Source organism: Saccostrea cucullata, unplaced genomic scaffold, assembly GCF_032062105.1.
Source record: "Saccostrea cucullata isolate Sc308-1 unplaced genomic scaffold, CSIRO_AGI_Scuc_v1 ctg2385, whole genome shotgun sequence".
NCBI classification, from domain to species: Eukaryota; Metazoa; Mollusca; class Bivalvia; order Ostreida; family Ostreidae; genus Saccostrea; species Saccostrea cuccullata.
This window is the reverse complement of record NW_026935795.1, coordinates 26874-42538: the sequence shown is the minus strand read 5'-3', so window position 1 is coordinate 42538 and position 15665 is coordinate 26874. Positions and strand designations below refer to the sequence as shown.

The following is a 15665-nucleotide window of genomic DNA, read 5'->3' as shown; positions in this document are numbered from 1 at the left end:
TCTCCATCTCTAGATAAAAGGAAATTTTAAAAATGTGTGTGATATACCCTCAGACAGAACTGTCTTTATAATCATACCATTCATTAACTTAAACAGAGTAAAAGGAAAGTCCTTGATCATAGGAAATAATCTGAGAAATCTTTCCATAAACAACTTAGCAATAATTTGTCATATTTATTCAGAAGCAATTTTAGGAATGTGGTATCAAGTTTGTTCAAATAATGATACTGAGGGGTTTGGGGCACTAGAGGTAAAAGTTTTTGATAAGAATATATTGGAATCATCATGAAAAAAAACTCCTAAGCCATGATTATTCATATATTATGGAAGCATCCTCAGGTAGTGTAGATTTAAATATGTTCAGATTTACGGTGGGGAGGCTGCGGCCAAGATAAGCAATTAGAGTTTTACAAAGGAATGCATAGAAAAAAAATCTTTTCGTAAGTTCCATTGTCGATACAATGACCTTGTCAGAAAATACTATTTATCATCTATTCAAATGATGACTGGCGTTTTTCAATGCTGACTGACGTTTTTCATACTAATTGTTAGGGTATTATTTATACACTGAATTGATTATTTCTCGATCATGAAGAGGAGCACATAACACGTGTGACCGTTCAGCAGGAGATGCTCACTCCTCTATGGCATCTGATCCCACCTCTGATATTTTGGAGGTCCGTGTTTGCTCTGCTCCTATTTTGTATCGTTTTATGGACTTATGATCTTGAATACTGTTTATCTCCATTGTTTCAAAGTAAAGTAATTCGAACAATGACACACTTATGAAAATTCAAAAACAGAAATTTTGCTATCAAATTTAATTTTTTATTACAGTAATGACTATCCATTTTTTAAGGACAAGCCCTGTATGGAACTCAGCTTTTTTGAGCTCAGGAGAACATTCTGAATGTAATCTTCAGTCTCCTAATTGACATAAAGCTTTCCGTATTTCGTGTAATGTTGTTATCCTTTGAAATCATATCAAGATCAAGAAATAAATTACGTAGACAGGTACATTTTGAATATTTCGATTGTTGATTCAACTTCATCCTTTACCACATCTAGTAAAATAAATAAATTACTTCAAATATCATGAATATAGGTCTAAATCTTGTGGCATATCCACTGGTGGGACACTTAAAGTTAAAATAAAGCCACATACAAACGTAATATTTCCATTATTTGGATGTGCAATGCCTAATTAGCAGTCAGTGTTTGACAGATTGTACACGAGCTGAATGTGAGCGCACTGTGTCAGAACCTGATTACTACTTGTCACACTACATTTAATTATAAAGGGCCCTTTTAATTTTTTCTAATGCTGACTGTTGTATATACATGTATACGATTAATTCATTAAATTCACAAACTAAACATTTTAAACATTGTTTTACCTTGCGTTATTCATCAAATTAAGTGTTTATATGACTTTAGAGTACAGATTTATTTTTAAACAAGTTTTGATAATAATTTTCTTCTATATCGCTATCAGTCTTTTGGAAATTAATGATATTCGTTTATATCGTGTCAAATGGATGGGTTTTGTTTTGTTCACGTTTTTGACATTGTTCAAATTGCAAGGTGCATTGTTTTGTATGTTGGCCCAGATTTGTTCTTGTAGCAGGAAGTCCCTCTTCTGATTTCGTCTGAGAGTCATAATCATGTGGTTGTAGAAAAGAGACACTCAGATAAGCGATTGATAACCATTACTCATAACTTGAGTAGTTAGGGAATCTGTTAATCTATATGGCATTACTTATTTACATAATTTAAATTTCACCCTAGCCACTGACTGTCCATTTCATGGTGTATGGAAATAGGATGACTGCAAAACCCGAATTTTGCGACGATTTGCATGCGTCCTCATGATCACATTTATTCTGCATAACGGTACTTAATCTGTATTTTCGACAAAAATGTTTTCATTCTACAGTTTTCCATCTGGAGAAAGATTTTTGTTGACATTTTGAGTACATTATAGTGGCTATAAACATTATCCAATGTTAACTTGGCAAGTCAAATATCCAGTCCCAAAATGGCAAATGTTTCTCAACTAGTATTTAATGATATATTATCAATAGCGTTGCCTTCTTGGTAAGTAATTATATACATTCTAGATTTTAAAATAAATCCATTGCAATTATGTACACGCATACTTACCTTTGAAGTGCTGGTAATTACAAATACCTCAGCATAGAACACTCAACAACATCTTCGGAGTATAATAGCGGGAAAATAGACGGTGTTATTTTTAATTCCGATCCCGATCATGTCCTGAGATTTTTACAAATGTAAAAACAATATATTCCATATAATCATAAGCAGGCATATACTTTATTTGCTGCTAATATCCTAAAAATCTTATGAAGGAATCATAACATTGTAATGCTGTCAAAAACAAATCTGATGACCTAATTCTTCGGCACGGGTTACTTTAAAGCGCCAAGTCAATTACCGGTAGTATGGAAACACAATGTGTTATACAACATTCATTAATATATTGAACATTCAGAATTGTTCATGCGATGTGTAGCAGATACAAATTGAAAATAATCAATGCTTGATTTCGGATCAAAGGTAACACACTCAGAAGTGTTCAATATGGTTAAAGGTTATTTATGAATAAAAAATCTAAGCAATCGTTGCATGCAAGCATTAGAATTTACAGTGAATAATTGGACAACAAGAAGTAACAACAGGGTGTTTCTTTTATCTCTGAAATTTGTGTTGATGTGAAACGTGTATCAAAAAATTCTCCAGAAAGTATTTATTAAACATGTTAAATGGAAAGGTAATAAGACCAAAAGGGTGAATTTCATAATTTTGAAGAAGAGTAAACATGTACTCTTAAACATCAGGGATTAGATCAGGTGCAATGAAGGCGTAATGCCTGTCAACCAGTCACATTCGTCCTATACGATTTAAAGTGTTTGCGAAGCATATGATCTTTTGTATCACATCAACTGAGAGACATATTTTAAAATTTCCATATGCAGTTGATAATATTATATATATGTGAAATTTATGGAGATAAAAAACAGTATTCAAGCTTAAAAGTCCATTAAAGAATACAATTTTTTCAGCATCTTTAGCAAACAGGTGCCATGAAGAAGTAAGCATCCCTTGCCAATTGAACACATCCGCCGTGTGCTCCTTGTCATTATTCAGTGTTTAAATGTACGGAATTCATAATAAAGAGAAAATCAAACAGTAATTTGAGTTATGATATAATGGGCACTAACATTATATACCAACACAGGAGATGAATGGGGGTAGAAAAACATAGATTTAATATCTTATTCATAAGAGATATGCTCATTTTTAAAGGAATCACATATAGACGAAAGAACATTCTGAGAGGTTGACAATGGTTTTCGAGGGGTGAAAAGCTCTAAACATTAGCGTGCGCGCATAAATTTTGCGCAGTCGCTATTTTTTAGAATATCATCCGTCGTCAAGCAATGTTGACTATTGCTACGCTCGAGGGCATGGCTTCATTATTCAGCGGGTAATAGTGTTTTTTAACAAATGTTTCTCGACCAATTAGATTCAACTAATTTACATGAAAGTATAATATTGCTTAATAATATGTTGACGATGCGACCGTTAGGGCGAGCGCAGATACTTATCCAGTTTTCATTTAAATCAGACTCGTCAATCCGCACGTGACATTCGACGCGTCTAAGACTCTGACGTCATATGACGTCGTATGCATCTTGCATTATCAAAATCAGGCTTAAACAGGGCTGATTTTAGATGAAGAACCGTTTTATTAACTATTTTTCAGCAACAATTTCATTAAATCAAAGCAAGTCTATTTTTCGTTTAACTTTTTGTTCTTATTCTCGCGAGAACGTTGCTTTAGCGTTGTTTACTAAGCGATGCATTGTGGGTCGAAATTGCGGCGTCAAAAAAATCCATCGAATGAATGTGCAGTAGTTCGAATTTTCTCTTCGCACAGGCGTTGCTTTAAGAGCTCGCAGTGACGAGCGTCGCTCGCTGCGCTCGCTATTAACATTTCCAATAAATTTCCCCTATGATTCTTTACAAAATAAAATGCAGTATATTTTCTCATTAACTACATTAGGTATGTATCACGAATAAGCATGAATATCTCCATTGTTACACGTGTCATAATACCGCTCTTGACGTCAAAAAATATAGTGCACTCTGTTTTGTTTTAAAATTGACAGTTGAACAACGTAAATTTATGGCAAGTCATCAGAAAAATAATGTAAATATAAAAAATGAATTTAATTTTTTGAAGATTCATGAGGTATATGAACTACAACGCTTCACGCCGGCATATTTATCATGAAGCGCTAACGCGTTTCATGAAATATGCCGGCGTGAAGCGTCGTAGTTCATAACTAGCCTGGTTCCCGAGACCTTCCGAAGTGCTGCCCACTTCCTGACAATTCTTACTTTACATGATAATACTTACGGTGAACACTGTGAATAGAGATTTCTTTAAATAAAATAATACTGTTGCAAGAAATATACTAGATCTATTTTGATTGCTTCAACATCTTTATTTACTTAAAATCGCATCAAATGATTTCGAGTCATATTTTCTTTTATTCCTACACTAATCAAAGCCTCTGTTTGGTGTTAATGAAAACCTATTAAGTCTGTGTAAGATTCTGATTGAGGCATCATGAAATCCATTGCTAACAGAACCACAACAAAACACATCAGTTGAGTCATGAGTTGTCTCTGTGTTATATCTCCAATCCTGTCACACAGGTTCTTTATTCCAGAAATGGAAATATGTACAAACTTTGTATAAGTATCAATCATCGGTTCTTAATATAAATGCCGAAAAGGACAAAACCCACGACGGTCATCAATCCCATGACAACGTAGACAGTCTTCTCGGAAGATTTAGGTTTCACAGGTACAGCATCGTCTTGTATAACCTTGACCACACTATCACAAACCTTAATTAAAACCAAATTATATCAGTATACTAGTACATTTCATAAAGGTGCATACCAGCTAATCAATGCTAAACTTATTTACACATTTATAGACCGGTATATTACTAAAATGGTTTTAAAAAAGACATTTAGATTTGATCATAATTCAACCTGTGTCATGAATTTTAGGATTGGTACATCTAGCTCCGGATAAACATGTTCACAACGAGACTGCCCTATCACTCTGTCATAATCATCACAGTAGTTTGTGCAGAGAAGAAACTGGTTCTCTGTAAGGGCAAGTTTAGAACAAAAATCTCTCTTTTTTGAGTCCCCTTCTTGAAAATTAATAATTTTGTCTTTCTTTGTTAGGACACAAAAAACCTGAATAACTGTAACAAAATAATGCAAATCTAAGTCGAAATAAACTTATGTAATTATTCATCCATTTCTTTAAATCGGAGAGGAATTGAACATTAAACAAATTCCATGACTAAAAGTATGTCAAAACTTAGTCAAACTAGACATGCTAAATCCTACTTCTGATGATATCTTGACTTTCTTTTTATCAAAATGACCATTGTATAAGTCCATATCATGCTTCTCATTCACGTATATGTTATGTTAATTCTTCCATACCTCTTTCCTCTTTTACTGCCACCTGCTTCACTGCTTCTATCAGATTATAAGGAAGTGTCTACTGATGACACGAATATCAGACAGTCCACCTTCAGAGGCTCCTGTGTATTTTTATAAGCTTCCGTTATTCCATTAAATCTACATAAAATTCAAAAATTTAACGTAGAAAGTTCATTAGATCAAATAATTATTTTAAATCTAAAGACCTAGCTTATCTCTTACAGATATTTTAGATCAAACTATCTATAAAGTCTAGCTATCCATATATCATTTAATATTTTGAACAAACTAACTACATGTATATGATAGATATATCGTAACCATTACAATTAAAGTAGTATACTTACGTATAAACTTTAATAGCATCTTTTATCTTGTGTTCATGTGGTACGTACCACGCCAAACATAACGTATCTCAGCTGTTCCTTTACTCTATCAGAGGATTCGTCATCGAACCCATCCATATCAATCAGAGTTGGTTAAGGATAACTCTTCTTTTCCTCGGAGTCCAGATATTCATCTTTTGTAATTCTTTTAAAAGAATAATATACACTTATCCACTGGGTGTGAGTGGAATAGCTATTTTATCAAACCCGCGACAGAGAACTATTCCCCGAGGGCTTGCCCGAGGTGAATAGTTCCTGTCAAGGGTTTGATAAAAGAGCTATTCCACTCACACCCAGTGGATAAGCGTTTTATTATACTGATGTATAATTTAATTTCTGAGGTTTGAATTTCTCTAGAGTAAGATAATTCTGCAAGAATATTCTGAAATCCTGATGACGTCACAATGCTACTGAAGTCATTATGACATCATCAGTTTAAAGATTTATCGGTGGAAATCAAAATTGGCGGCAACAATGGCATGAAAATTTTCCGAGGGTGGATAGCAAAAACTATACCCCGGGGTATAGTCTTGCTATGCGTAGACTTTAAAGGATAGTTATTTTACCTTCTGAACTTTAAATAGAAAACATTTTAACAGAAGTATAATAATTATGTTTGTAAAGTTACTAGCATTTGATATCTTGTATCAATGTCAAGATATACGATTAAGCTTATTTTCTTGCTACAAATCCCCGGGGCTATTTTCAAAAGAAGAAGCCAGTTTAAACCCCAATTTTGACTTCATGTTGAAAAAAATCAAAACCTTATTGCTCATCTACAGAGCATCAGCAATTCCTTTCAGAAGGTGATTTGACTACTGTATAAAATTAAATGTAAAAATTCTTGGAACCAGGATTTTTTTTAGTTAAAAAAAAGTTTAAGGTTAAAAAAATGTTTTTCTTTATTCCAGTTTGGTTACCCCAAGGTTAGAATTCTTAAAGCCTATTGCACAAACAACAATATTTATTGAGAAATCGCGGGGAAAATCAATGTCTATAGTAGTTATATTTTATCTATACGAGGGACGATCAAAAAGTTCGCGAACTTATTGAATAATTTACATAAAACAAATAAAATTAGGTTTCAGTATTCATTTTTATCGGCCTCAGGAGTGACCGATCTATTTGTGGTTGTGTTAGAATGTGCACATGAGAAGTTGAGGCGTTATATTTTCATAGCCTCGATGAAATACCGGTAATTCTTGATTGGTAACAAACATGAGTCATGAATAAAAGTTTAAAAATTCGTTTTATAATTTGTCTGAATTGTAGTCATACATGTAACGTTTTAGTTTCTTTTTCATTTCTCATCAGATATACTAGTACTCATTAAATGATTTTATGAAAAGTTGGTTGCATGAACTGCTCCCCATGATGCAAATTCCATTCGGTATTGCTTAAGTAAGACTGTGTCAACCATTTTTGTCACAAGTCACATACATACTACTTTCGTATGAATACTAGTAATGGATATCGGTATCGTAGCGTAACGTAATACTGAGCTGTCTGGAGGCTGCCCAAGATTGGTGTTCATAAGACATGGAACCAAAACGTATTTAGTTTCCAGATATGTCTAAAATAACTAATAAATTCTTTAAATTCTTTAAATTAAAAAAGGCTTATTGTTTTGAAAACATTAAATGTTACAGTTGCAGAAAACACAATTACCAATTTTTATTTTTGCACGTCACATTTATTTTGCTAGAACATCGACATTATCAATTAGTTTGCACAGACCGTTGCAATTATGACACTATATCTTTCAAAAAAATGATTTAATGCTTAATTGATATTAATATGTTGCATGTTAACATAATTTAACTTGCATGTAGGTGGCAGAAATATGCCACCATATGATATAGATTATAGGCGCTTTCTGTTTATCATATCCAATATGTTTAAAGTCTAACGAAAAAAAAATATTTTTGGGATGAATAAGTAAATTATTGTTAAGATATTCAACTTTTTTCTTGCTGTAATTTGACTATCTTTCATAACAAATTTCCCAACATAGGTTACATCTATTCCCCAGCTTTCTTTCACTGAGCAGCAAAACAAAGTCATATTTATTAACCCCTTCACCAAAATATTATAAATCCACTTTATGATTACACTTCCGGAATGTCTTTTGTCTTCATAAACTTTGTACAAATTATCTTGATTATATGGTACTGCAAAGGAATTTCCAAATTATACGTTAAACTTTGCAGTTGTTCGTTGCTCGAGTAAGACTGTCAGCCATTTTCTTTTGTCACAAGGCAGCTACATATTGACGTCATTTTCACATTGTGACGTCACAAGGAAGGAGAACATCATTATGTATCACATGCTATTTTTAGAACATGAGCAACATACCAGTGGTACCGTAAAGGTTTACTAAAATAAACCCACTAGCAATAGCATATGTTTTATTCTGAAATATAATAAACATGTACTGTACAATGTATATGTAAAAAAGCAAACAATTATGAATTGATAGAACTAAAGTGCCAAGCAATTTAAAAATACAATGAGTATTCACACATTAGCATTGAAAATTCAATTAATAGGCTTATTATTACATACTTGATGAGATGATGCGTAACTTGTTCCCCTACTCGATCATAGGATCCTACCCTAGTCCGCTCTCGCCAGGATTTGAAGGAAAAACTGGCTATAACTGAGTTTAAAAAGGAAGATTTTCCTACTCTTGGAGTCCTATGATAGCTACATTTTTTGACACTTTGTATTCATTTAGACGTTCCTTAAGTCTTAAAATTTCTTCATCTTTAAGATCCATATTTTCTCTCTAGGTATCTGAAATTTCTGAAAAATATTTGTATATATGCATTACATTTATTTACTGACCCTGCAAAAACAAGGCCAAGTTCGATAAAAATCAAATTAAATTTTATGCAGAATCCAAGATATCTTTTAAATTACAATAACTCTTTGATTTATTATTAAATTCAAAAAGTATCAAAATGAAGCTTGAAAATTAAATCCTTTCGTGCAACAATTTGCATTTTAAACTCCTTAGTGTGCTTCAAGGACCTTTGAAGTTCTCAGAAAGCTCCTATGAAAAGTCCATATTGTTACTAATTAAAGTATATTAGAATTACATATTTGAAGAAATTGAAGTTCATTGTAATCTTATCATAGATTCCAATGTTTATTAACATGAAATGAAATTATAAGTGATTTATGGTGTTTTGCAATGATAGGAAAATCTTTATACACTATGCATTGTAAAATCATCGAAGTGAATAGCTATAGAAGATATTAAAGTACCTTATACGTATGTATAAAAATTGTGCAATTTCTTCGAAAGCCTGGACACCTATGATTTTTATTTCCAACATGATGTGTTTGTTGATCCAATTTAATTTGGAAAATGCATAGTAGATGTTTAATTCGCATTTCCTGAAAATCTATTTGAGATTTACTAATTTTCACTATGTAATATGATTAACTGTACAAGTAAAGTTTGAAGAATTATCGTGGGTAAAACTCGTTGCTTTGAGAATTCAGAGACATTTTTGTGAGTATTTTTAATCAGTCAATGCCTGATTTTCAGAACCTGAGGATCGGAGTACCTTAACATTTGGGATTTAAATATTAGGTTAAAGGTACTTGGACACAGATTTGAAGTTAATATTTTCTGTATATTTCTGTATAATATCACGAATTATATATTTTAATAGCATTTCACACAAAAATTAATTAAAAATCTTATTTCATTTAAAAGTTATTAAAACTTTAAATTTTTTGGTGGGTTTGATTGACACATCCTTGCACTTTCACAAATCTTAACTTTATTCTTAATCCTTAGGAAAAGTGGCAATCCTGATGTGTATTAATGAGAAATAATGTTGATGCTTTTCTGACTCAAGCAAAGGGGTCTGGAGCAGCATTAACACCCCAAAGCGCGGGGGGGGGGGGGAGGGGGGTGTTCAACATAAATCAAGAAGAATAATTTTATTCGGAGTTAAAATGTTAGAAAGCAGAACTACTTCATAAGTATCGCCATTCCGTTGTGTACGGAGTTTTGCGAATCGATCACACTCGTGTTATGTACACAGGTTTTTGTAAACATGTTATTGTTTGATGTTTACGATTCATCGGGTGCGTTAAATCGCCAAAGTCTGTTCACCACAACTGCACGGACTGACAATATATTGTGTGTTTGTTTTGCTTTAGAACATGTCTACTCTGAATTTTCTGGATTATAGTATTAATATTTTTCATTAATACACATCAAGATTGCCACTTTTCCTAAGGATTAAAAATAAAGTTAAGATTTGTGAAAGTGCAAGGATGTGTCAATCAAACCCGCCAAAAAATTTGAATTTTTAATAACTTTTAAATGAAATAAGATTTTTAATTAATTTTTATGTGAAATGCTATTAAAATATATAATTCGTACTATTATAGAGAAAATATTAATTTCAAATCTGTGTCCAAGTACCTTTAAAATACTGTTGTTCCCAGAACTCTTCTTACATTTAAGCAATTAGCAAAATCATCTTTTGGAAGATGAATTGTGGTGCACTGTACATGTGCAGTGAGTTTTCGAAATTAAATGCATGTAATATATGAATAAGGAGATTACATGTCACCTTATCAGAGGTTAAAACTCTGCAGGGAAACCAAAGGTCGCCTTATGTGGAAATTAATAGAGAACTGATTCTCTTGTATATCAAACATCAATGGTGAGTAACTCACTAACTGACAACAGCTTCAAGGAGAAATCTGCCTCTGAAAGGAGACAAAAATTTCACATGAAGTTTTTAACATTACGGAGATCAGAGTCACATGAAAGACTGTTGTACATTGTTGTACATGAAAACGGAGATGTAAAATATCAATATGGCGACTAGATATAAATTTATATTGTGCATCAATAAGGAAATTGATAAATTAAATTAAATACCCATATAAAAACTTGATTGCTCACCAATACCAGATACCATCATCTTGTAAGGGAGAGGATCAGTTTTAGAGATCGGCATAAGCGCAGTTCTGATTTCATGATATATTTGAGAACGCTTTAAACTCGTATGCATAGAAATCTACTTTAAAGTTTTTAGATATAAGAAGGTATCAAACATTGTAATTGTGTAACTAGTTTTTAAACTTCCTCAATAAAAAAAAAATGAAACCGCTTGGTCTTCCTCAAATTTAGGTTTTCTAAACAGTGAATTTGAAAGGCATTGCATAAATAGATAAGTAAACATTTGCACAGATTGAAAAAGTACATCTTCACTCTGGTCATGTAAATGTACTCACCAAAGGACATATTAAGCTTGCGAAGTAATTAACAATTCACTATATATGAATGTATGAAATGACGCATGCGCTGTACATTCTTTTCTAATAGCCAATACATATATATCTCTTGATTTGTGCAGTCTTTTTATGATATTTTTTCATACATTGTAATTAATAACTTTATTATTAGTTCATTTTATATCACGTGTCAAATTATAGAATTGCGGAAAGATCATTAAAACATTAAAATAAACTCGGAGAAACCTGTACTATCTAATTATATATCTAGCGTCACAGTGTCCAAATGCATGTGATTAGCTGTATAAGTCAATTAATCAATCAATTTGTACTAAATAATATTACAAGAAGTGCAACATAAAATAATTTTATTATACCCAAGATAAAAGGGAAAGTATCTTCATGTTTTTATATAATGGTATTAAAGACTGGAATGCATTGCCACTCGAAATCAAGGAGGTGAATGCTTAACAAAGAAGATGGGTGAACAAGGTGGGCAGAATGCCTATAGCGTCGGATATTAAGAAATCATATTCAATATGTGAATTGAGCATTAAATTAACTTCTCATTATTAAAATCTATGAAATTATGAAAAAAAAACTTTTCCGAGAGAAAAAAAAATCTCGTTAACAAATTTTATTTTATATAAGATGATATTCGTGGAATTCGAACCCCTAGAAATAAAAATCCGACGTATCATACTGCTTTGAGACTAACACGCTAACCACTATGCTACATGGCTCATGAAAATTTCGGACACTTAAATCATGTTTGTGATATGACCTTTTAATTAATGGACTTGAAGTATTTTTCGGAAAGATTCGAATGTTTGTAATAAAACTGTACTTTTAAAGTATAGTGGGTCTTTGCTCCATGTTTTTGTAAACCAAAAAATGTATATTTTATTGCAAACTTTTATGATTATCTTTCAAAAAAAGTGGAGGGAAGACCCACCCATATTTAAAAATTTTGTTAAAGTATGAGAAAATGATCGATTTTGTTCTTTTTAGTGTGTGTATACTTTTTCGTAGGCAAATATTTTCAGTCTTGCCGAGATTTTTGTAAATTGTAGAGATTTTACATTAAGACTAGTATACTTTAATATTAGATGAAATATCAAATAAAATTTGGATATAATTGAGATTAAATTTTTCACTTCTTATTTGTCGCACTATAGCACTTCGTCCGCCTTATCCACCCATCTTCTTTTTTTAAGAAAGCTATAAGATCTTTTTTATCTACAAATGCTAGTGATACTACATGAATAGCTTGTCTAATTTTATTGTCTATTTATTTATTTAGTTTTATAAGCATATAAGTGATAATTCTTAAGGTAAAAATGTGTTATTGGGAAACATGTCATTTTTCAAAGCATTATTCTATTCAAGAAAGTACCCTGCCTCAATTCCAATATTAATGTAATTTTTGTTACTAACATATTTGTTATTTGAGGACCCCATTGGAAATAATATTTTTAAAAAGGCTTTTATGGGTTATCCTTAGATACTATCTATCATATTTAAGTATTGTAACTTATTTAATAATAATCACATGTTTATGTTCAAATAAATCTTTATTTAGTAGCATAGTGCTGAGATAATATGTAGGTTTTTTTCTATTAGTAGGCTAATCTGTAATGTTTTAAATGTGAATCATGACATTCGGTGAGATTTATATCTGAATAAAATGAAATGAAAAAAAAGAGAAAAATTAGGATTAATTGCTACTTTGCATTGTTACCATGGAAATAACGTACCAGTGGTTCAAAAGGATAATTTTTTTGCTGCTTTAGGAATTTACGTACCTTTCAATTAAAAAAACATATTATCTGACTCATCTTGAGTAGTACTTATACCTGGTAGAACTAAAGTTGAATATAATATATTGATGAAATTTTATCAAGAAAACAAAACTGTTGCTTTGAATACCTAGAATCATGCCAACAGTTTAACTGCCTGATGTCCAGGAGTGAAGAAGTAGATTCTTAAATATTACATTAATATTAGTGCTTTGGGAGCCACATCTCAGGCCCAAGGGGAGCACAGATCATGAAATTCACAATTTTTTCCTCTTCACCGAAAGATGCTTTATGCCAAAATTGGTTGAAGATGCCATTTTTAGGTCACCTAAGTAAACTCAGGTGACCTATTGCTATCCGTTTTCGTCTGTCGTCATGCGGTGTGCGTCGTCTGTTAACATTTGTACATTTTCAGCTTCTTCTCTGCAACAGCTCAACCAATTTCAACCAAATTCTACGGAAAGTATATATGGGTGAAGGAAAACAAAATTGTGAATTTCATGGTCACTCCCCCCCCCTGGGGCCTTAGGGGTGGGGCCAAAACCACGAATTTAATGCAATCTTTAAAAATCCACTTTACTCCTGGACATCAAGCAGTCAAACTGTTGATATAATTGTAATAAGCATTGAGTCTTCTACCAAAATTGTGAAATTCCTGACCCCAGAGTCAGGGGTTCTTGTGCTAGGACGGGGCTATATATCTTCTCTTCTCCTGGATATTAAACAAACTTTACTAAGTATACAGTTATTACCGTATATCAGGTTTTTTCCGCGTCATGTTTTTTCCACGAATCAGAACCTAAATCAGTATATTAAATTTACGCGAATCAAATTTTCACTATTTCAGTCCCAGTGATAATATTATTAACAATTGTTTAAGCCTATGAAGGAATTGGATGCAAAGTGTAAAGTCATTAAGCTTGAGTTACTTCATACGGGGAGAAATAGATCGATCGACCTTCACCTTGTCAATTTCGGTTGACCCTCTCAGCTGATTACACACCTGTGTTTCGTACTAGCTCTCAAATCCACAGATATTATTTAAATTTATAAGATTTTACACAATCATAGTTGATTTATTGTTCCAAACTTACAAGCACCTCAGTTATAATTAGTTTAAATAGCTTCTCGCAAAAAAAACGTGGCCCATATAATTTGCTGGCGTGTCAATTAGTGAACAGACAATTAGGGTTTATACCTATTATCGGTACCTTGCGCTTGTCCTCTGATCCCGCTATTTATACCCTCTACGATATAAGCATTAAGAAATAATTCTACTAGAAGAAGAAAACCTTGTATTAAATTTACGCTGTTTTATTTTCCGCGATTCAGAACTCGTCGCGAACAAAGCGGAAATTGGATACACGCGGAAAAATCCTGATATACGGTATAAGCAAGAATGCGTCTTCCAAAATTGTGAATTTTATAGCCCAATGGTCAGGGGTTCTGGTCTTATGGCGGGGTTCTATTGATTACATACTAGTGAAATTAATTCTTTGCATTAATTCTTTGAAAATCTTCTTCGCTGCTCCTGGGTATTAAATAAACTAAGTACATAGTTATGATGAGCAAGAATGCCTCTTCCAAAATTGTTAATTTTTTGGCCCTAGGGTCGGGGCTTCTAGTGCTAGGTCGGGGCTCTATTGATTATTATAGTGAAATTGCATTAAATCTTTGAAAATCTTCTCTGCCCCTGGGTATTAAGCAGATGAACTACATGATTGTACCTTTATAGCTATGATGAGCAAGGGCCCTTCTTCCAGAATTGTGAATTTCAAGGCCCAGGGGTCGGGTGTACCATAGAGGAGGGGGCTCTACTAATATACTGAAAATGAATAAATTGTTAGAAATCTGCTCTTTGCCTTGGTATTGATCAAACATCTTTGATAAGCAAGGGTGCCTTTTCCAAAATTGTGAAATGTGTGGACCTAGGGTCAGGGGCTCATGTGTGGTAGAGGCACTACTTATTATTGCTGAATATAACCGATTAGTTCAAATGTATTTTTGTCTCCCTATACCCTGCCTATGGGTATTAAGTAACCAAACTAAGAAATTGTGTATTGTTATGATTAACAACGGTGCCTCTTTCAAAATTGTGAATGCCATAACGTCTAGTTTAAAGCATGAACCAAACTCAATCACTGAAAAGTTGTTGCATAATACTCAGGTGACCTATAGGGCCCATGGACCTCCTGTTAAAAATTTAGGACATGTTGCCATGGTAACCATTACACGCAGAAAATCTAATGGTAACAAAGACTTTTATCATAGAGAGTTTGGAGAATTTCTGAGACTATGCGTGCCACGGCTCCTTTATAAAAGTTCAAGTCATTACAGAGGATTTAATGGCACTAATGACTTTTAACGTAAATACATGTATTTTAAACGACATTAATAACAACATATTATTATTAACGGATTTTATTGTCAAAACATTTTTTTTTTAATTTGATATAATGAATTCATTTATATATTATTACAATTAAATTTTTAAGTTTCCCTTTTTCTATAGTATATGTAGCACAGGCTACAGTTTTTCTTTAAAGGAGAATCAAACTACTACTTAGGCCCGAAGACAGAATTCAAACACGGGCGCTTTATGCTTTTAAACCTTCTTTTCATAAATAAAAAGAAATTCCTATATTATATTA

At 32.5% G+C, this 15665-nt stretch overlaps 1 protein-coding gene and 1 long non-coding RNA gene across 2 annotated transcripts in view; both read right to left on the bottom strand.

Moving 5' to 3' along the window:
• Nucleotides 1–15665, bottom strand: part of LOC134243785 (uncharacterized) — a 41017-nt gene that overhangs the window by 17722 nt on the left and 7630 nt on the right. The gene's annotated exons all lie outside the window — the stretch shown is intronic.
• On the bottom strand, nt 4553–8738 carry LOC134243784 (uncharacterized). The gene is made up of 5 exons (XR_009987111.1): nt 8513–8738; nt 5909–6092; nt 5562–5699; nt 5094–5314; nt 4553–4943 (listed from the first exon to the last, which is right to left on the bottom strand). It is a non-coding gene; the product is annotated as an uncharacterized LOC134243784 (long non-coding RNA).